Genomic DNA, 22,009 nt, shown 5'->3' on the forward strand with positions numbered 1-22,009 from the left:
ACTGGAAATTAAATTCATGTGAAGCCGTTGCTGATTCTTCACTTTTCTCAACTTACAGCCCATTGTTTTCAGGGGAGAATGTGCTTCTCACGGGCAAAGGAGAGAATCCAGAATGAGACGCTCAGAAAAAGAGGAAGAACTGTTAATAGATGGGCCTGGTTTCAAAATACACAGTGACATTCAGGATTCATCAGCGTACAAACTATTTCCATTGTGACACAGAGACAAGTTACAGATGAGTTTGAAAAAGCAAAGGAGGGTAGCTTGAAGACAAACACTTCAGGACACTGGAGCTACAAGAAAAACTCCCAGCTGGGTCTGAGGAAGACAGTCCCTCCTCCTGTAGGGCAGTTTCTAGGTACCAGTGGGAAGGCCCATGGTAGAGTTATCATGTTTCCCAAACCCAGGGAAGGAAATTCTACACTCTCCTATGTTCACCCTCTGCACAAGCTTCATTTGATTCTGGGGGAAACAAACTGAGATTCCGGCATAGGCAAGATGACTGCTTGAGATGCAGAAACACGGAGAACAGTGTTCAGCGTGTAACTCTTAATCAGGCCTGTTTATCCAGCCTAGGAGCCGCCCCGGGTCACGCTGCTCACTTGGTGCCATCGGGTCTGCTCTGACGCCTACTTGGACAGGAAGTCCTTACGATTCAAGACTGTTTTTATGGACTCCTGCCCGCTTTCTTTAGGCTCTTAACTGAAGAGAACTGTAGGTAGGAGTCAGTTTCTAGAAAGGATATTAACAACCATTTGTGTGTGTGTCAGGATGAAAAATAGGAGGAAATCAAGGTGGAGTCATAGGGGAGAAGCACTCAGGAGAAGCTGGCAATGTAACTGGAATATTGGAAATAAAAGGGTTTCTGGGCGGAGGTAGAAATTTTTCGTTTGAGATCAGCTCACATATATAATTAAAGCAAAATTGATAAAGAACGCAGAATATTAGGATATTAACAGGTAGGCCAAATAAAAGATTGCATCTTACTCTCTGCAGCTGCCTTTCCAAAGAACTCTTTTCCCTGAGCAAATATCTTGGCAGATGGAAACAAGTAAATATTTGAGGAAAGCAAAACTGCCTGTGAATCCCGGCAAGAGCCCGTTGGTTCTGATTCAGCCCGTCTTGATGTTGTGGCATTTTGTACAATTGTTAAACAGGGCATATTTTGAAAATCTTGTCACTTGTGGGTGTCTTACATACTCCACTTGGGTTTATACTTTTACACATAATATTTATTATGGTTGGGTAATAAGGTGCCATGCCTGATTAAGACAGACTTTACAAACCCTTTAGCATTTCAGAATGAATACATGTTAAACAGTTGGAAATTAATAATTACTTCCCCATGCATGTTGCTTTCAGGAGGGTTTTAAAACTCATGACTTTGAATACAAGTTTTTAGAAATGACTGGAATTTTTGGAAGTGTGTGTGTGTATGTGTGAGGGAGTATTCACTTCAATGTATAAACGAGACTGTGCTAATATGGTTCATGAAGAAAGTCTTTAAACATTTGATTCATTCTCTGTGAAACTTCAAAGGAACTAATACCCACTTAATAAATTTTATTCAGATCAAGTTATAAAAATATTAAAATAAGCCTCATGTGGAAAATAATTGAATTGGCCATTTCTTTATTATCAGTAAAGCAACTGCTTATTAATGTATAACAGTAATTATGTACATTAATTTAATGTTCATCAGAAAACTAGAAGGTGAAAAGTTTGGCTTTAATAAGAGAAATCCCTTCTAAGAGGAACAGCAATTAGAAGTTTCATGTTTGGGGAGGACAAAAATACTAGACATTTTAAAAATAAAATTTGGTATATATTCAATTCAGAAATTTTGAAGAAAAAAACAAAAGAATGCAAAGAGGAAAATAACAGTCATTCATAATCTACCCCTCCGTCAATAACCCCTGCTAATGTTTTGACTTGTCTTATTTCAGCTCCTTGTCTGTGCTCATATATTATCTTTAAGTCACTGTGTACTGATCTATCAATGGCAGTATTTTTTGAAAATGGGATCTGTTTTGTAATTTGTTTTTACATGTGGAAACAAGAATGTTTTCTGATTTCATTATTTTTTAACAACTCCCATTATAATTTATTTCATCAATCACCTTGGTGGCATTTAGTTTGCTTACAATTCTTTAGCAGCAGGAATTTCAGTGGAAAGTTGCCATAACCTGACCACTTCGGGCTCCTGCCAGTGCAGCTGTGGGTGAACGTGTTGCACTGACAGCTGCCTTGGAATAAAGGCTTTCACGCTCTCCCCAATTTCTATCTGGAGCTCTTCTTTCTAGATTTTCCCACTAACACCCTCTCATGATGCTGTTCTATATGTTGTTGTTCACTTGCTCAGTCGTGTCAGAGTCTTTGTGACCCTATGGGATCTTCCCCATCCAGAGATCGAACCTGGGTCCCCTGTGTCTCCTGCATTGGCAGAGGGATTCTTTACCACTGAGCCACCAGTGAAGCCGCTCTTCTGATGGGTTTCCTTGGTGGCTCAGATGGTAAAGAACCTGCCTCCAATGCAGAAGACCCAGGTACATCAAACTGCTAAATTTGTTTTGGATTTCACACGGTAGTAAAAACAATCCTAAACCTCTGTCTTGGAGGTTTCCATTTGGACCATGTGGCTTCCTCGACCCTGGGTGGTATTTTCACCCATTTCGGGGACAGAGCTTGAATTTTAAAAACGAAAATAGATCGCCCTTGTGCAGATTTCCCCGGTCACCCTGCATGTAGCTTCCTTCCAGTTTGCAATCGCCAGTTTTGCACTTATCTGACAGGGCTAAGAATGCTTACTTTCCTGTTATTTTCCTCTTTTTGGTCTTTATATAGATAATATTTTGTAAACAAAAGGTGGATGTTTTATACCAGGGCTGAGACATCTGGTTGGTTAGGAAGAGGAGGTGATTGTCTGCCCTCTGCTTCCAGCGGGGTTGCCTTGACAGCTGCAGGTGTGTTCTGCAGGTGGGCCTGCCATCGGGCGCCAGGGGTGACCCACTGCTTGATAAACCTTGGTCCTAATACTTTGTAGGGAAGGCAAGGCTCTCACGGTTGATGCACATAACCCATGGCATGAGAAATAGGGTCCACGTGGAGCTGAAAACCCCAGAATTCTTCAGAACCCCGTCCTTCGAAGTCCTTCCTGTTGTTCTTTGCGTCCACTGAGAGACACAGACCCAAAAGCGACCCTGAAGGAGTCGCCCTCCTTGGATACACTTTGCATTCTTTATCAGCGGTCCCCAACCTTTTTGGCGCCAGGGGCTGGTTTCATGGAAGATGATGTTTCTGTGGACCAGGGAGGTGGGTGGTTTGGGGAGGATTCAAGCATTTATCGTGCACTTGATTTCTGTTATTATTGCATCAGCTCCACCACAGATCATCAGGAATTAGATCCCGGAGGAGGCTGGGGACCCCTGCTTTACATCGCTTTTTTTTTTTTTTTGAGAAAGAGAAAACGATTCATGTCTTATTACTCCTGGTTGCTTCCTCCAGATTCTTTGTCTTCAGAGTCAAGCTCATGAGTGAGCTGGGTGCTTACAGACCCCACGAAGAAAGCCAAGTGCCCGCTGGGTTAGGCTCTGATGACTGTTCCTTACACGAGCTCTGTGACCTCAGGAAATGCGTTCTCACAGGTATCCATATGTGTGTGCACTAGGAAACTGAATCTACACCGAAGATCTGAGATGGTCAGCAGGGCCGCTATAAAATAGTAGTAGTAGTAGTAGTAGTAGTGTCAGTTGCTCAGCTGTGTCCAACTCTTTGCGGCCCCACGGACTGTAGCCCACCAGGCTCCTCTGTCCATGGGGATTCTCCAGCAAGAATACTGGAGTGGGTTGACATGCCCTTCTCCAGAGGATCTCCACCACCCAGGGATTGAAACCGGGTCTCCTGCGTTGCAGATGGATTCTTTACCATCTGAGCTACAGCTATAAAGTAGAGACAACAGAAAAATCCTGGTGATAAAAGGCAGGTTGGATTTTGTTCCCCCAAGTGAAGTAAATTAAGTAAACCTGAGGGATCACAGAGTGTGTGAAAAAAAAACTGCACAAACTAATTAACATGTTAACACGAATCCAGCAGCTATAATTGGCATTTAAAGAGCTAAGCTAGTCCCTTTTTTTTAAGACCAAGTTCCCACCGCCTGAAAGTCATGTGACAGGGCTCCCTGGCAGCCTGTGGCCAAGGAATCTCTTGAAGGAGCAGCTGTCTGGCCCCTCGGTTCTGACCCCCAGGCTTCAGGCTGGCTCTGCTTAAGTCCCCACCTCTCTCCCCTCCAAGCTGCCTGCTACTCAGGGAACAGAAGCTGGGTGTGGCTGGCTTCCAGGACGATGAGACAGAGAAGCTGCAAAGACCTCCCGAAGCAGCTTCGATATGGACTCTGAGTGGTGACAGCTTCCAGGACAGTGGTCCATCTGGGCGGCTTTTATGCCACGAATCCTTTCAGGTCTTCATGTCTTCAGCACTAATTGACCTTCTTTAGTTCCAGTTCCTGACACACAGTCTGGCACCAGACTTGCCGTGCTTCTGTTTGTACAGTTCAGACTTTCCTGGGCTTCCCTGGTGGCTTAGATGGTAAAAAATCCTCCTGCAATGCAGGAGACCAGGGTTCAACCCCTGAATCAGGAGGATCTCCTGGAGAAGGGAATGGCAACCCACTCCAGTATTCTTGCCTGGAGAATGCCAAGGACAGAGTAGCCTGTTGGGTTACAGTCCATGGGGTCACAAAGGGTTAGATACGACTGAGCAACTAACACTTTCACTGGACTTTCTATGAAAGGATTAAACTATGCCTGCTGGGAAAAAAGAAAGAATACTTGCATTATATTTTATCTGCTGTCACTAAAACAAGACAGGACACCAACACAGGCTGCGGATTAAGCTGACGTTAAAAGATTTCATGTGGGCACTCACCCTCTGCGACGGCCCGCACTCTGGACCGTTCTTCTCTCTGAATCTGAATAAATCCACTTCTTACCTATTAAAACAGATTTCATATGTATAAAGTTCACCTCTGTGTACAGACAGTGTATCTGTGCACACTGGGTATGTATACAGCATGCCCCTGAAGGAAAAGATTTAAAAATTAGACTTGTTTTTGTGATAACTTGCTCACCTCTTTATAGAGCAGCTACATTATCAATAGGAAGAGTTTAACATAATTTCCTTATTTTAAAAAGTGAGAATCCGCATGGCTGTCTTAGAGCGGTGGTCATCAGCGCTGGATGTCTGAGACTCACAGGACAGGCTTGGGAGAGACTCAGATGTCCTCAGACAGGACGTGCTGACCTCACAGGTGTGCCTGGGAGGTGGTCGGGACCACCTTGGAGAAGCCAGCCTAGGAGCCCAGAGGTCATTCCTCTAGTTTTTTCTTCCTGACATGTGGTTTAATTTTTGAGACCCCCATCATAACCTTTTAAATCTGGAAAAAATCCCTTGTTTGTAAAAAGCATATTTATTCCATTAAAAAAAGACAATATATGCGCGTGGAGCAGCATCTAAATAGGACGAAGGGACACGGAGAAAAGCCAGTGTGGGCTTCGTTCCTTCTTAGTTTGGTTTCCGCTTATTCCAGGCTGATAAATCATTTTGGACTTTTTTCTTCCTTCTCTGACTCTGTGAGTTAGATCCTTATCTCATCTATTTTTACTCTTTCTTTGTGGTTCATATAAATACTTAATGCACTCCCTTTTTTCTGCCTTTAAGTATTAAACTATTTTAGCTATATAACATTAAATTACATGTTTATACATTTGTATATTAAATAATGTAAAAGAGTGAATACTCCAATTTAATATTTAATTTCTGTTTATAGTATAAAATATAACATTAATATATTTTAGCTGTGTATCCTCATTGTCACTGTTTCAAAGAGACTATGCTTTTCCATATCTTCTGTTAGAAAGTTTTGGGGAGTTTGGGATCTGTACACACTGCTATATTTAAAACAAATAACCAGCAATGACGTATTGTATAGCACAGGGAACTTCTGTTCAATGTTATTGGACAGCCGGATGGGAGGGAAGTTTGGAGGGAGAATGGATACATGCATATGTATGGCTGAGTCCCTTTAATGTCTATCTGAAACTATCACAACATTGTTAATTGTCTATGCTCCAATATAAAATAAAAAGTTAAAAAAAATTTTTATTTTTTAAAAAGATAGATCATCAAAAAAATTTAAGTGGATAGATTTTTAAAAATTTTTTAAAATACTGTCTATTACATCATGATTAGAAAGTACTGTATTATTTTGATAAACCTGCCGGTGAAGCCCAAGATTCCAGATGTTTGGACATGACAGGATGAGAGATTGGCACTTGGCTCCAGCCTGCCCCCCAGTTCCAGATTTAGGTTGGGGAGGACACTGCTTCTCTCTTTTATGTAGCAGAGAGTTAGGAAGTAACAACTTCGTGATACTTGCAACTTTCTTAGTTCAGGCTGTGGCAACTTTCCTAGCATCCTAAGCTTACGATCTTTGTGACAGTGCGGATCTAAAGACGAATATTGTTTCTCATTGACCTTACAATAATAATGCATCACCTACACTCCAGGTTCTTGAGCTGATTACGTGAGCATTCAGGCTCCTTTCTCTATTGATTTTTTTTTCCTATCCAGTCATGTTTCAAGGTATGCCCTATTGTTAATGCTTCTTTGTGTTTTTCCTTCTCTTGTTTCCTTCTCAGACGTCGTATGCCATTTCACGAAGTCTTTTTGAATCCCAGAAAGTGTATGGAGCCTCCTTTTGTGGGGCTGCAGCACTGAGTATTCATATGTTGGGTTTCCTTTGCCCGTCTTCTATTATCCATGATTACCTAACATTTCCTCGCTAATCCTTTTCGGTACTTAGTTAACTTCCATTTCATTTTTCTTACTTTTTAAATTATACTTTCCCTGGCCTTTATTAGGTTTCTATAAAATGTCTCTTCTATTTGCAGCTTCCAGCATGACCTTCATTTCTGAGATAGCGTTTTGTAATTTTCCACTCTTCTCCTGACCTCTGCCAGCTCAAGTTGCAAGTTTTCCTGTTTTCTTGACATATCTTCCCTGAGTTTTTCTATTACTTACCACATAGAACTTTTGTTTTATAGAAGCAGTTTCACTATCTAGGGTTTTCTTTGTTTGCTTTTGAGCTTGTATGTGGCTGTATATTTAGTCATGCTTTTTTATCTGCTTGTGACATTGTTTTTTACAGTGTTTGCTTTGTTCTTTTTTGTTACCGTCGTATAGTGAAAGTGAAATTCACTCAATCGTGTCCGTCTCTTTGCGACCCCATGGACTATACAGTCCATGGAATTCTCCAGGTCAGGATACTGGACTGGGAAGCCATTCCCTTCTCCAGGGTATCTTCCCGACCTAGGGGTCGAACCCGGGTCTCCCGCATTACAGACGGATTCTTTACCAGCCGAGCTGCCAGATAGCTCTGTACTGTCTCCTCCTCTTCCCTCCTCTTCCTTCTCATCTTTGGACAAGGTGAGTTGCAGGATAGCAGGAGTTCTCCCTGTGAAAGACGACTGCACGTGTGCTCTAGTTATTTTAGCTCTTCCATCTCTTCATCCACAGAGGCAGGAGCTGAAAGGCTCCCTGCACTGCAGAGGATTCCTCCTCCACTTGCCTCAGCAGCACAGAGTTCCCTGGAGACATGGTGGGTGCACATCATTCCCTGCTCGGCTTCCTGCCTTGTTCCTCTGTACGTGCAAACAGATTCAGATAAACTCCAGCCTGCAGCCTCTTCCCATTGCTCCAAATCAGGGTGTGGTTGTGATCCCCTCCTTTTTAAAACCAGTGTTCTCCTGACTGAGCCTGAAGTCTGCAGCCGCAGCATCCTCTCATATCGTCCAGAGCCCATTCAACCTTCACTGTGTTTGGCAGTCTTTTCTCATACACTCTGCGTTTCCAGGTATTACTGTTTTCTTTAAAAATGGAATGTGTCCTCATTTTGCAATTCTCCTAGTTGCTTTGGGGTCACTAAGACAGGAAAAGAGAGAAACACTGTCCTGTTGTTTGTCTTTTAAGTAGTAGTGTGAGTCAATCAGTCGTGTCCGACTCTGCAACTCCATGGACTGTAGCCTGCCAGGCTCCTCTCTCCATGGGATTCTCCAGGCCAAGAATACTGGAGTGGGTTGCCATTCACTTCTCCAGAGCATCTTCCCCATTCAGGGATCAAACCTGGGTCTCCTGCAGTGTAGGCAGATTCTTTACCATCTGAGCTACAGGGAAGTCTTATAAATTAGAAGTCAAAATGGGCCTCTGTCAATTCATTGATAAAGCATCATGTTATATATTAAGAGCTAAGTAAAGATGAATTAGATGAATTCTTTCTTTCATTTTTCTGTTGGCTGCCCGGCAGTGTGTGAGGTCTTAGCTCCCTGACCAGGGCCCGAACCCACACCTCCTGCATTGGAAACACAGAGTCTTACCCACTGGACCACCAGGGAAGTCCTTGATTTTTTTTTCTTTCTCTTCTTAATGATCTCACAATTTATCCATGTGACCAAGAAATAGAAATGAAAAGAAAAACTAACCCAATAACAGGCAACCAATGACTGCTACTGGAGGAGATGATAAAGTTTTTGAAAATATGGACAAGGGAAAAGAAAACCCACTGAGGGCTGTAGTGATCATCCTGAGGTCAGTCTCCATTCCCTGCTTCCTTCCCCTTGAGAAGCTGCCGAAAGTCCGAACAAGCCAAGCCCTTCTCCTCCCAACACTTGCATTCCAGGATCCACTGCCGATGGAGAAAGAGAATGCCCTTTGAGGAAGACAGCAGCACATGTTGACATGAAGAGTTTCCTAGGCAGTGTCTGCTCCTCAGAATCATGGGAAGTTGTTATGCAGACTGAATCTCCAAAGGTGACACAGGTCCATGCTTCTCACAAGGGCCAGCAGTAATTGGGATAATCAGGCAATTTGGAAAATCTTCATGTGGTGGGTGAAGCACCGGGCTATATGGTGAACTGTTCTTGTTCAGTCACCAAGTCGTGTCCGACTCTGTGCGACCCCATGGACTGCAGCACGCCAGGCTTCCCTGTCCTTCACTATCTCCTGGATTCTACTCAAACTCATGTCCATTGAGTCAGTGATGCCATCCAACCATCTCATCCTCTGTCGTCCCCTTCTCCTCCCGCCTTCAGTCTTTCCCAGCATCAGGGTCTTTTCCCATGAGTCAGTTCTTCGCATCAGGTGGCCAAAGTATTGGAGCTTCAGCTTCAACATCAGTCCTTCCAATGAATATTCAGGACTGATTTCCTTTAGGATGGACTGGTTGGATCTCCTTGCAGTCCAAGGGACTCTCAAGAGTCTTCTCCAATACCACAATTTGAAAGTATCAATTCCTCAGCGCTCCACCTTCCTTATGGTCCAGTTCTCACATCCATACCTGACTACTGGAACAACCATAGCTTTGACTATAGGGATAGTGAAAGATCTATGTTTTATTTCTGGCTCTGCCACTAACTAGGTATAGAATTTGGGTCTGTTTCAACGTATCTGAGCCTCAGTTTTCTCGTCTATAAAAAGAGGGAGCTGGACTTGATGATGGCTAAAACTTCTTCCAATTTTAATATTCCACGATTCTCTAAATGTAGAGTTCTCTGAATGCTCTAATTTCTTTTTAAATGGAAAGGGAAGGAAAGAATGATTAGGAACAAGGGACTAAGGAAGGAACCGGGAGGGTGTTCCCTGTGGATGCAGAAAGAATGGACAGGAGCCTTTTCTCCTGCTATGTCTGAAATAAAAAATTCTAGGAGCACAGCTTAAGTGGAACTAGGGTTCAGTGAGATTTCCGTGTGGAGTGGCAGGTTGGCCAAGAGGCAGAAAATGCACCTGTCTTAGACAAGATTTGTATCGATAAGTCATTTACGAATGCATGCTTACAACCCCATGGAGTGTAGCCCACCAGGCTCCTCTGTCCGTGAGATTCTCCAGGCAAGAATACTGGAGTGGGTTGCCATTCCCTTCTCCAGGGGAGTCATCCTGACCCAGGGATCAAACCCGAGTCTCCTGTGGCTCCTGCATTGGCATGCAGATTCTTTACCACTGAGCTACCTGGGAAGCCCCTGATTCATTTATATGGTACAAATTTTCTCAAAAGTAGTCCTAAAGCACCAAGAAGGCATTTCTCCTTTACCTGAGCAGGCAAAACACTGGCTTCTACCAGAGTGAGACCCCCACGCTTCTCTCAGTTGCTTTTTAGGAAGAATAAACAGTTTTCTTACTTTAGGAATTTGATTGACAGGTCTCTACTACAGAGGGAAAATGAATTTCAAAGACAGACCTAAGGAAAACCATTTCTGCTCCCTCTGGACTTCTGTAGCTCCAGGTGCTACAGGAAAAACAAATTTCAACACTGGTCTTGTTCTTAATGATCGTGCTATTAAGATCCCCAAGCCATCTGATGTTGCTCTTCTCAAGTCAGGAGAGCACCATTCATCCATTGATGCGGCAGCCACAAAGGGACCATGGCTGGCTTTGTTTGAAGAACCTGGGCGCCCTGATTATTTCTGTTTGTAGAGACGCTGGGGTACACTTGAAAGCGGGAGAAGGAGAGCAGGGAGACTTGGAGAAGAAAACAGCTCAAAGCTGTTTTTCGAGTCACTTGAAAAGCCTCTGGGTTGGTTGATTTGTGATTTGGGTACTGCTTCTCTGTCTCCTGCACGTGAGGCTCTGAAGTGGGTGCCCATCGGGCGCTGTGGGCACCTGGAGGCAGATGACAGCAATGTGGATACTGAAGGCGCTGTTCCTCCACGTTTTTCTGGGCGGGTGCAGCTGACTCGCGGTCTTCAGTGGCCATCGGGGACTGGGACAGCACCTATTAATAAGAAACTTCCTGCCTAATTGATGTGTTTCCAACCTTCTTCTCCACTGAGACTTCCCTGGTGGTCCAGTGGTTAAGACTTCGCCTTCCAAGGCAGGGAGTGTGGGTTTGATTCCTGGTTGGGGAGCCAAGGGGCTTCCTTGGTGGCTCAGATGATAAACAATCTGCCTGTAATGTGCAAGACCTATGTTCGATACCTGGGTCAGGAAGACCCTATGGAGAAGGAAATGGCAACCCACTCCAGAATTCTGTCCTGGAGAATTCCATGGACAGAGGAGCCTGGCGTGGGCTCCAGTCCATGGGGTCAGAGAGAGTAAGACATGACTGAGTGCCTTTCACTTTCACTCACTGGAGACCCAAGACCCCACATACCTGAAGGCCAAAAATCCAAAACATAAAACAGAAGCAATATTGTAACAAATAAAGATTTTAAAAATGGTCCACATAAAAAAAAAATCTTAAAAAAAATAGTTCTCCTGGGTAAAATGTGGGCTCGTCCTGAAAGCAGCGGCCAGCGGAAGGTGGGTGAGGTCCACAGTGGACGTGGGTGAGGGCTGTGGAGGCTGGTGCGAGGCGGCCGTGTTGCAGGAACTACAGACGGGAGGCAGGGAGGAGGCCCCGGTGCTCAGCCGCGGCAGGATCATTGGAGATGTTCGAGCAGTGCAGGTCAGGACAGACTTGGAAAGGCCCCACGTGCGAGAAAATGATGCTTTCAGAAAACGCCACGATGCGCCTTCCCTAAATGAGTCTGGAGGCCTGTAAACCGTCTCTGTCACCATAGCAACTGCGCATCATCAGAAAGGGAAAGTGTGAACGCCTGGCTCTTTCTTTCAGAGCAATGGCTGGCCAGCGATGAGGGTAAAGTTGGCAGGGAGAGAAGACGGGTGCCTGAGAGGACTGCTCAGAGGCTGGTGCTCTGGGTGACAGGGTAGTTATCACACAGGAAGACTGATAGCTCAGCGAGAGCGTGGGGTCCACTTGCAAAGAGAGAAACTGCATTTGGTACCGTCCAAACTATTGGATGGCGTCATCAACTCAATGGACGTGAGTTTGAGCAAACTCCGGGAGATGGTGATGGACAGGGAAGCCTGGCATGCAGCAGCCCAGGGGGTCGCAAAGAGTCGGACACGACTGAGCGACTGAAGAACAACAAAAACTGCCATGGCCACCTTCAGGATCCAATCTCCTGGTGTAAGCGGAGCCCCAGGAAGGGGATCTGGTTCGGGGGGCCGAGCCTCTGGCATCCTTAAGGTTCTGCCCCTCCTTCACCCCCAAACCCCAACGCTTGCTGGCTTCAAGGCCCCGGATCCCCTTCCGCTGCCTCCGTGAGAGCCTCCCTTTCTGCCCAGGCCTGTGGGATGTTTCCTCGGGACCCTCTGTTTGGACTGTTTCCATGGTTCCCGACTCTGCCCTCCAGATGCTTCCTCCTGTCCTCCCTTTGTTCGAGTCACCACGGGCAGAGACGGCCTGTGCTTGCCAGGAAGTCTGGACAAACAGACGCTACGCAAGTGGGCAGTAACATGGGGAAAGTCTGAAAAGGAAAGTGTTAGTCGGTCAGCCGTGTCTGACTCTTTGCGACCCCGTGGACTGTCGCCCACCAGGCTCCTCTGTCCATGGGCTTCTCCAGGCAAGAATATTGGAGTGGGTTGCCATTCCCTTCTCCAGGGGATCCTCCCGACCCAGGGATCTAACAGGAGTCTCCTGCATTGCAGGCAGATTCTTTACCATCTGAGCCACCAAAATGGAGAAGGATGCCCATTAATGACATGGCTTTATTTGCACACTCAGAGCGTCAGTTAACAGTACAAAACCACAGTAATGTCACCCCTCATGCTCCGGCAACTGCTATGCGTTGCCTCCCTCCTAAGTGGGTGCATCAGAGGGAGCCTGAGTGTGGGAAGGACGGAGTCTCGGGGCACATGAGTCCAAGTCCTGACTCTGCCTCTTCCTGGCAGCCCCCGGCAGCCCTGGACCAGCCTTCCCGTCACCAGTGGTCCCAGCGGGGCTGCACGTGATGACAGGTCTTCCCAGCCCCGGCCAGGTCCTGACTCTGGACAAACCAGCCGATGATCCCACTCTTTGGTTTCTGATAAAACGTCTCGTACAGTCCTCTAGGGTCTGGATTTAATCAGGATCCCATACACAGCTGGAGAAGGCAATGGTGACCCACTTCAGTACTCTTGCCTGGAAAATCCCATGGACGGAGGAGCCTGGTGGGCTACAGTCCATGGGGTCGCAGAGAGTCAGACACGGCTGAGCAACTTCACACACACACACTTACACAGCTCTGGGTTCCTAAAATCCAGGATCAGATGCACTGCATGTGTTGTGAAGTTTCAGAAGCCCTTTTCGGCTGGGACCTCTCCCTCAGGGTGTCGGGGTACCTCTGCCCACCCCTCCTCTGTGGCCCCTCCTCCTCCCGCCGTGCTTGTTATGGGGGTCCCCCTGCCCGAAGCCTTGCTCCCCATCCTCCTCCAGCTGGCGCCTCAGTCACCACCTTTTCTGTCCACTCCAGGTCCTTCAGTCTCTCTCCCTCTCCTCTTGGTCTACATTTGCAAGTCTTTCTTGACTTAATATCATAAGCCTACCTTTATTTTTTACCCCGCTATGCTATTATACTCAGATTCTAATTTTTTTTTCCTTTAATAGGACACATGAACTTCTTGGGAAACACTTTCAAGCAAATGTATTTTACCAACTAATAAATAATTACTAAATATATGTTTGTATATATATAAATATAGAGGATAGCTAATATATTTTACTACACAATCAACAAAATATTTCACAAATATCCATTTTCTTAGCATGTTCTTTTTAATACCTGTTTTCTACCTTGACAATGTTAGTGAAATATTTTACCCCAAACTAGCAAGGTCTCACTGTAAAGTCCAGTTTGCATTTTGTCAGTTTTTCTTCCACTGACCTTCTCACGCATCTAGGACTAGGACTTCTGATCAACTGTAACAGAAACCTCGCCATCTTCCTAGGACCATGCCATCAAGTTCTCAGTCCAACCCAGGGGTTGGCAAACTTCTTCTGTAAAGGGCCAGATAGTAAATATTTCCAGCTTTGAGGACCATATGGTTACTGTCTCAACTACTCAGTTCTGCCCTTGTAGCAAGAAAGCAGCCAGGGATGATATGTAAACAAATTGGCATGGCTGTGCACCCATAAAACTTTGTTTACAGAAATTGGCACTGGCGTGCAGGCTGTAGTTTGCAGACCCCTGGTCTAGCTGAATTCCAGCTCTTTCCTATTAACCTGGGTGACACATCCACTTCACCATTTGCTGTAGACTGAACCAAGGCACCCCGAAAAATGGCCACATGCTAATCTCTAGATCCTGTGAATGTTGCCATATACGGTGAGAGAAAGAGAGAGGGAGAGAGAGAAAGAAAGAGAGAGAGAGAGAAAGAGAGAGAGGGGTGGGGAGCAGGGGAGGTCTTTTTAGATGTGATTAGAGCTCTTGAGATGCTGAGATCATTCTGAGTAATTCAGGTAGACCCCCAATGCAGGCACATTTATTTTTATAAGAGTGGGGCAGGGGGATGTTTGATGACACGTCCAGACAGAACAGGAGAAGGTGCAGGGACCACAGAGGTAGAGATTGTAGTTAGGACCCTAGAAAACAAGGCTGCCAGCAGACACCGGAAACTGGAGACAAGCCTGGGGAATCTATCCTGGAGCCTTCTGGGGCCAAGCAGCTCTCCCTACTCCTGGTGTGTGTGTGTGTGTGTGTGCATGCACGCGCGCGTGCGCACACATGCTCAGTCGTCTCCAACTCTTTGCAACCCCATGGAGTATAGCCCACCAGGCTCCTCTGTCCATGGGATTCTCCAGGCAAGAATACTGGAGTAGACAGCCATTCCCTTCTCCAGCGGATCTTCCTGACCCAGGGATCACACCCGTGTCTCCTGCATTGGCAGGTGGATTCTTTACCATCTGAGCCACCATGGAAGCTCACAGACTCCTTAACTATAGCCACACAGACTCCTTTAGATATTCTGGCCTCCAGATTTGTAACAGAACCCATTTTTCTGTGGTTTGGAGCCACTAAATTTGTGGTACTTTCTTCTTGAATTCCTAAGAAATGAACATGTCATTACTATGTTGGCTGTTACCCTACTTTCGAAACATCATCTTCCTTTGAGGCTTGTGCCCTCAGGTGGTACCCTCAGTATGTTTTCTTTTCATTTTTGATGACCAAACTCTTGAACATGCCCTTAAATCATCGTGGACTTGAGCTCCTGACTCATATTTTCCTACCCTGAATCCAGTCATTGTCTTAACACCTCAATACCTTGGTTACATCCAATTTTCTTTTCAATATGCTTTTTCTTTTAAAAAAAAATTGACGATTAGTTTCTGTTATACAAAGTGCATTAGCAGAGGCTTGATTCCCTTTGCTGGTGATCTCTAAAGATGGGTGAGTGAGCAACTGACGTTTCTTTCAGTCCTTTATATGGTCATGCTCTGATTCTAATGTGAAAGTGCAATATAAATTACTATTAAAATTATATTATATTTGAATGGAAAAAACACAGTTTATTACTGCAAAGTACATATAATTTAAGTTAGATCAAGAAAGAATTCCATGAGGAATTTGCTCTAATAAATTAGAACGTGATGTTGTTTGAAAAGGTTCTTGTGAATTTTAAACACAAGCCCTGTAATTCATCTGGAACGTGGGGAAAGATTTGCAAAGGTGAAAATTTGACTCATTCTTTGTCCAAACTTTCACAAATGCCACATTATGGGAGCCCACATGAGTCAAGTTCAACTACAGTACAAGGCACATTGGATAGTGTGGCGTTTGGGTGGAGGGTTTTCGTGAGGGTAGATCTATTTCATCAGTATAAGCTCCCACCCAAATGATTCACCATACTCTAGAATGCCAGGCTATTTCTGCAACATTTAGCTGGTTGATATTTTAAACTAGATCTTATCACCTCTCCTCTCTGGCCACAAGAATATACTTGCCTCCACCCAGGCTGGAGGAGAGGTCTGGGAGATAAAAGCGTGTCCATTAGACTCATCATTCGTGTTTTCTGCTCCACCATAGCAGTATCTTTTGGAAAACGTTGATCTCTTCTTCACCATTAAGATGCAATGTTCTTGGAGATGCAGACATAGAGAACAGACTTGTGGACAGAGCAGGGGAAGGAGAGGGTTGGATGAATTGAGAAAGTAGCATTGAAACAGATACATTATCGTATGTGAAAGAGATAGCCAGTGGGGATTTGCTGTGTAACACAGGGAGCTCAGACCCTCTGCTCTGAGACAACCTACAGGGGTGGGATGGGGCAGAAGGTGGGAGGGAGGGTCAAGGGCGGGGAGATATGTACACCTATGGCTGATTCATCTTGGTGTGTGGCAGAAACCAACACAATATTATAAAACAATTATCCTCCAGTTAAAAATAAATAAATTTCTTTAAAAGACACAATGTTCTTTATTTTTAGAATAGACTGCTTATCATTATAAAATGATACATAGTCATCCTAGAAAGCTTAGGAAGCACAAGCAAGAGGAGAAAAGGAAACTCACCTGTAATTCAGTCACTGAGAAATACTGCTAATATATCAGTTTATATCCTTTTATTCATGCAGTTTTTTGTGCTTATAAATGTCTCTTTAAAAAACTTTTAGTGATAACCTACATAGTTAGGTGATCTACTTTTCTTAAGACCAATAAATATATCATAAACGTTCTCCCAACCCATTCAATATTATTCTACACAAATGAGTTTGAGCAAATTCCAGGAGTCGGTGAAAGACAGGGAACCCAGGTGTGCTGCAGTCCATGAGGTCACAAAGAACTGGACATGACTTAGTGACGGAACAACAACAACTACATAATACTCATCACTGCACTAAATTTTATTTTAATAAACATTTTATCTTAACAAAAGAAGACAATGAACCAGAGATTTTTTTGTTTAAGTTACTCACTGGGAAAACACTTTTTGAGTAATTTATGATTTATGGCACAAACCATGTAATAAATTCACGATCGTATTAGAATTTTTAGATAACTTTTCTGTGGCTAGTCTCTGTGACAGCCACCGAATTACTTTATAGTAGTGACTTCCTGCACAGAAAGTAGCTGTGGAAAGTAGCTACAATACTTGAATTTGGAATCAAGTTCCTAAAATGTGCCGAAAGTTTGAAGTGTTTGACTTTCTCAATATTTACGTCCTTAAAATCTTAAAGTCATTGCAGTATGTTGGGATAAAAGCAATCCCAAGAGAGTCCTAGGTCACCCAGTCCCCATAATCCGTTCACTTCAATCCATACATCTTACTATGAAGCATCAGTGTGCCTGAATCTGCATAGATTATGTCTCTGGTTTTTCAGTATCTTTCAAGAAGTTTCTGCTTGCTGTTTGAGTTTCAGTGTCTTTCAAGACCTTCCTGCTTGCTGTTTCCCACTTGAGTTTCAAGACGTTCGGGAGCTCACCTCTGTTTGGGAACTCCTCTGTCCAGCCTTTCATTGCAGTTCCTGTACAATCTAACCCCCTCCCGAGGCCTGCTGGTTACACTTCCCCCTCTCATCTTCCCATGGAGGAGGGACAGCTGGTCGCTAAGTCCCTCTTTCAGAAACGCTTCTCAACCTGTCGACGACGAGGATAACCTGCCCAGTGGAACAGACATCCCGCTGGGTTTCCAGCCGAGAGGACTGTCGAAGCGTCTCACAGACGATCCCTTCAGGGTCAGTATCGTTTCATCTAATGTTTACTCTTTCCCACTGAATGTATGGCGCGCTAAACAGAGTGTTTACTGTGAAAGTGATCTTCAGATTCAGTGAGGCCAGTGCCACCTAACGTGCTGCCTAGGTCTTCATTGTAGGGCATTTGACACCACTGAGAGTGATAAGGTGAAAAAGCACTCAGAAGCGACAGCTTCCTGGCTTGTGTTTGCTCAGCCAGTGAAGACAAACAGTTGTGTTCACAACCCGTGGCTTCTCCTGCATTGGCCAGTTCTGTGGTCATGTGAAAAGTTAATTATAGTTTCCATGATCTTCCCGACCCAGGGATCAAACCTGTATCTCTTACATCTCCTGCATTGGCGGGTGGATTCTTTACCGCTAGTGCCACCAGAGAAGCCTCCTGTAAGGAATTGTTTTCGGTTTATTTGCTTGCAGATTTTTACCTCCCAGAGGGGAGTTCCTTGTCTAGGAAGCATGCAGTTTTCCCTCCAAACTCTTAGCTACTGTTATTGATGCAAAGGGAGCACAATCAGCATTTCTATTCTTGGAATCTCACTACAGTTCTTCATTCCAACCCTTCTGTTATTGGGTTTAGAATGACTTTTATAAGTTTAGGAAATAACTATTTGTTCTTATTTTGGAAACTTGAGTTTTTTCCTCCTATTATTTTGTCTTCCCATCCCCTTTCATGCTGTTAATAAATAAATGGGTGGTATCTGACATCAGAGTCTTGCTATGTGCCAGGCGTAGTTATAAATGTTTATGTTGGTAAGCTAAGCTAATTTAACTCCTCTTCCCTAAATCTTATGAAGTGGAAACTGTTCTTATCCCCTCTTTATAGACAAGGATGCTCTTTAATTTGAATGAGTAACTTCTAAAAGTTACACAACCAGCCTGTCCACCTTGTGTTAATTGTCTTAACATGGGGATATACTAAAAAAAAAAAAATCTTCAAGGCATCTTAGAAAAATTAAGACTCAGACAAAATGAGTGGGAGCATAATCAAGATAGAGACCTCATCCCACCAAAAAAGAAGGATGATTCTCCTGGGCTGGGTGCACCAGGCCGGAGGAGAAGGGGATGGGACCAGAGTAGGATGTTCTGTAACTTGCTTCCCCCTGGAGTTTTGGAGAGATGCAAAGCCCAGGGGAGACGGGAGCAAAGAACTGGCCTTGAAGATCCCAAGGCCCTCGTGCAGCCAGAAGAAAGATTCTCAGAAACGTAGGAGGGATGCCAGAGCTGAGTCCACTCGCGGCCTGCGATCAGAGGCTGTGGACATCTCAGCAAAGAAATGAGCCTTCCCCGTGTCCCCACCGGACAGCCGGCAGAGGAGAGACCCAAACCCTCCCAAATAAATCAACCGAAGCTAAGGTCGTACTACCCTGGTGGAATGCCAGCTTAAAAGAGGAAGTTAGGGGAGTCACTGAGACATATAGACAGGGGCCTTTCTTGGAAATAGGCTGTTTGCAGATGTAATCAGGTTAAGGCCCATCTTTAGAGGACATACAGGGGAAGGCCCTGCGGAGACAGAGGGAGAGATTGCAGAGAGGACCCCCAGGGAACCCCGGCCATCGCCAGGAGCGGGGCAGGGGCCCGGAGCGGATAACCCCTCCCAGCCTCCAGAAGGATCCAACCCTGCCAACACCTTGGCCTCTGACCTCTGGCCTCCAGAACTGTGAAAGAGCAAATCCCACCCCCACGCCCCTTTGCGGCACTTTGCTTCCCAGCCCTAGGTAACTAACTGAGCGCCGGTTGTGGTTACGTGGGAGTTTTGTTTGTGACATTTCAGCTGCGCCCTTGTGCACTCTGCACTTCTCCCTGCACGCAGCACTCCAACACAAGGTACACACACACACACACACACACACACACAACAAACCACCAAGTGTTCTGCTTGGATGAAGGTGAGGAAAAGGCCCTTTCTTGTGCTCAGAGACAAGAATTTCACTCTCTGCGGCCCCTTCCTTGATGTACTTCAGAAGAAACCGTGTGGAAAAATGATACAAGAAAAGCAGTCAAAGTAGAAGCATGCAGAGAAAGTGAGTGTAACTGAGAGGGTTCCCATCAGGCAGAGAAAGACCCCCTTTTAACAGGGTAAATGAGAGGAAACAATGGCTTGCAAATTTAAAGGAAATTTGATTTCGGTCTTAGGAGCTTATCTGCTCACGTGAGCATCACTGTTAAGTCAGCTGTAATTACAGCCGGTTCTCGCCCGACCCTCGGTTAATGAGGCCCGGAGCGCTTCTATCGGCGCGGGGTTTGTTTCCTAATAGATGCCCCTGGTTGGTCCTGGAAGCTTCCGCAGATGCGAGGAAAAGGAGCGTGGAGGGAAGGGGAGAGAGGGAGAGCCGCGGGGAGCCCTCGGGGCGCTGGACGTAAGTTTCCTTAGAACTGTCAGTGGTATTCGCTTCTGGCCCATTAAACTCGCTTACAGGAGAGCTTTAGTCAATGAGGCAGGATACGGCCTTTTCTTGGCCTCTCTCTTTCCAATTCCAGCAAAATGAATGAAACACAAAAAGTTCACAGGGGAAACGGCTGGGGAGGCCGGATTCGGAGCTGGTGTCGGAAAGAGCTTTTAACTTGTCTTAACATTACTGTCCTTTTCCATCCGACTTTTATCTGCCCATTAACTCCTTAAAGTTTGCTCATCCATCCGTCAAAAAGGAAAAAGAAAAAAACCCACCAAATGATGTGTGAAAAGATATTCTAGGTGTTGCTGGGTCTAGATGTCATCTCCTGAATTTGTCTAAACACGATTAGCTCCTCATCAGGACCATCGGGCTCCTTTTTCGGGATGGTTAACTGTTGTGTGTGATTTTTAAAAGCACTTATCTTTGAACTGCCTTTAGAGTTATTTCAGATCATTTCTGTTTCTGACAAAAGGAAGAGGTAGCTATGCCAAAATGTTACAGGGTCAGAATTTTTTTTAAGTCACTTTTTACCAAAGATGAAGTGTGTTTAAGATTCTTTTTTTTTTTTTAGTGACTTACAGAGTAAAGATGTTGCAAATTGTGAAACAGCACTCACCCAGTTTCACCCAGTTTTTCTATGGAAAAAGTCAACTTAATTTTTCTGTGTATGGTCTAAGAACAAAATATTTAATAAAGGATCCAGAGCTTTGATTACAAAATAATGCAGGTTTATTGGCCACAGGAATGTGTATCTACTTACTAAATTTACATGTTAGGTTCTTTCTCAGATCTTTACAAACTTAATTCTGTTAATTTCCCAAAAGAAACTTAATTCTTTAGAGGATCATGTTGATCAGATAGATTTTCTTCCGTTTGATTCAAAGGACCAAGGTGAAGAAAGACATTAGTATGAAGGCATTCACGTCAAAGATAGAATTCATTCATTCGTTCTTCAGATAGCAATCAGTGAGGATATTCAGATGAGATGTGCATGATTAAGTCTTACACCAAAATCTTTATAGTCCTGTAAAAGATAAGAACATAAAATGAAAGTGATTTAAATGCACGTCAAGACGGAGCATTTGTGCACTGTGAATATTAATTTCTGGGATGGTGGGGGTGTGAGTACAATCCCCAAACACCTGAGCCAGATGCTCTTGCTCCAGCTTTACACAGAGACTGCAGAATTCTCCAGCTCTGCGCTCATTAGCCCTTCTTGCCACCTGTCTGGGCTCAGCGTCACCAGGCATATTACAAGAAGATTGGACCATTCCAATCTTTTATCTCATTCCATCTTTTATCTACTTTATGGCCACTAGTATTTTTAGAGACTGAGACTGTATCCCAGTATTGAAACTGAAGAAGCACTACATGTTCACATATCTTTAGGCTTTTTTTTTTTTTTAGAACAGTGTTGAATTTTTTACAGAGAGCCTCTGTTTTCCACGTTAGTGAGAGGAAAGGCCGGGGCAACCGCCACATGTTAGATGACTAGCAGGAAGTGGACAAGAGACTCAATCTAAAATCCACTTTAGATGCAAGCAGCCTGTTCATTTCATTCATTGTACACAGTTCTCTCTACATGCCAAGCTCTGAGTCGAGTGTTAGGACGGCAGGGACAAAAAGCTCGGCTTCTTGACCTGTCCATGAAACCTAGTATCTTTACCCATAATTCTACACCCCCATCTTTGCTTATAATTACTTCCTGTGGCTCAGCAGTAAAGAATAATCTGACTGCAATGCAGGAGACAAGGGTTCGATCCCTGGGTCAGGAAGATCCCCTGGAAGAGGGCATGGCAACCCACTCTAGTACTCTTCCCTGGAGAATCCCACTGACAGAGGAGCCTGGTGGGCTACAGTCCATAGAGTGGCAAAGAGTATCAGACAGACTGAGTGACTAAACAACAATGTATCCAACTCATTGACTTAACCACAAAGTCCCTTCCAGCAGAGAAGGTGACACTGCTGGAATGAATGAGTGCATATGGAGATGAGGCTGGACCTTGCCCGGAATAGTCATAGCCATACAGAGGAGACAAGTATTACATACACACCTGTAACAG

At 44.6% G+C, this 22,009-nt stretch overlaps 2 long non-coding RNA genes across 2 annotated transcripts in view; both read left to right on the forward strand.

Annotated features, from left to right (window-relative positions):
* The window catches only part of LOC145529807 (uncharacterized), a 373,203-nt gene that overhangs the window by 158,800 nt on the left and 192,394 nt on the right, over nucleotides 1-22,009 (forward strand). The gene's annotated exons all lie outside the window — the stretch shown is intronic.
* LOC145529809 (uncharacterized) lies at nucleotides 90-4,820 on the forward strand. Its single transcript, XR_014071366.1, has 2 exons — nucleotides 90-3,748; nucleotides 4,674-4,820. It is a non-coding gene; the product is annotated as an uncharacterized LOC145529809 (long non-coding RNA).

This window comes from Giraffa tippelskirchi, chromosome 12 (assembly GCF_054371585.1).
Source record: "Giraffa tippelskirchi isolate mGirTip1 chromosome 12, T2T-mGirTip1v1.2.pri, whole genome shotgun sequence".
Classification (NCBI taxonomy): domain Eukaryota; kingdom Metazoa; phylum Chordata; class Mammalia; order Artiodactyla; family Giraffidae; genus Giraffa; species Giraffa tippelskirchi.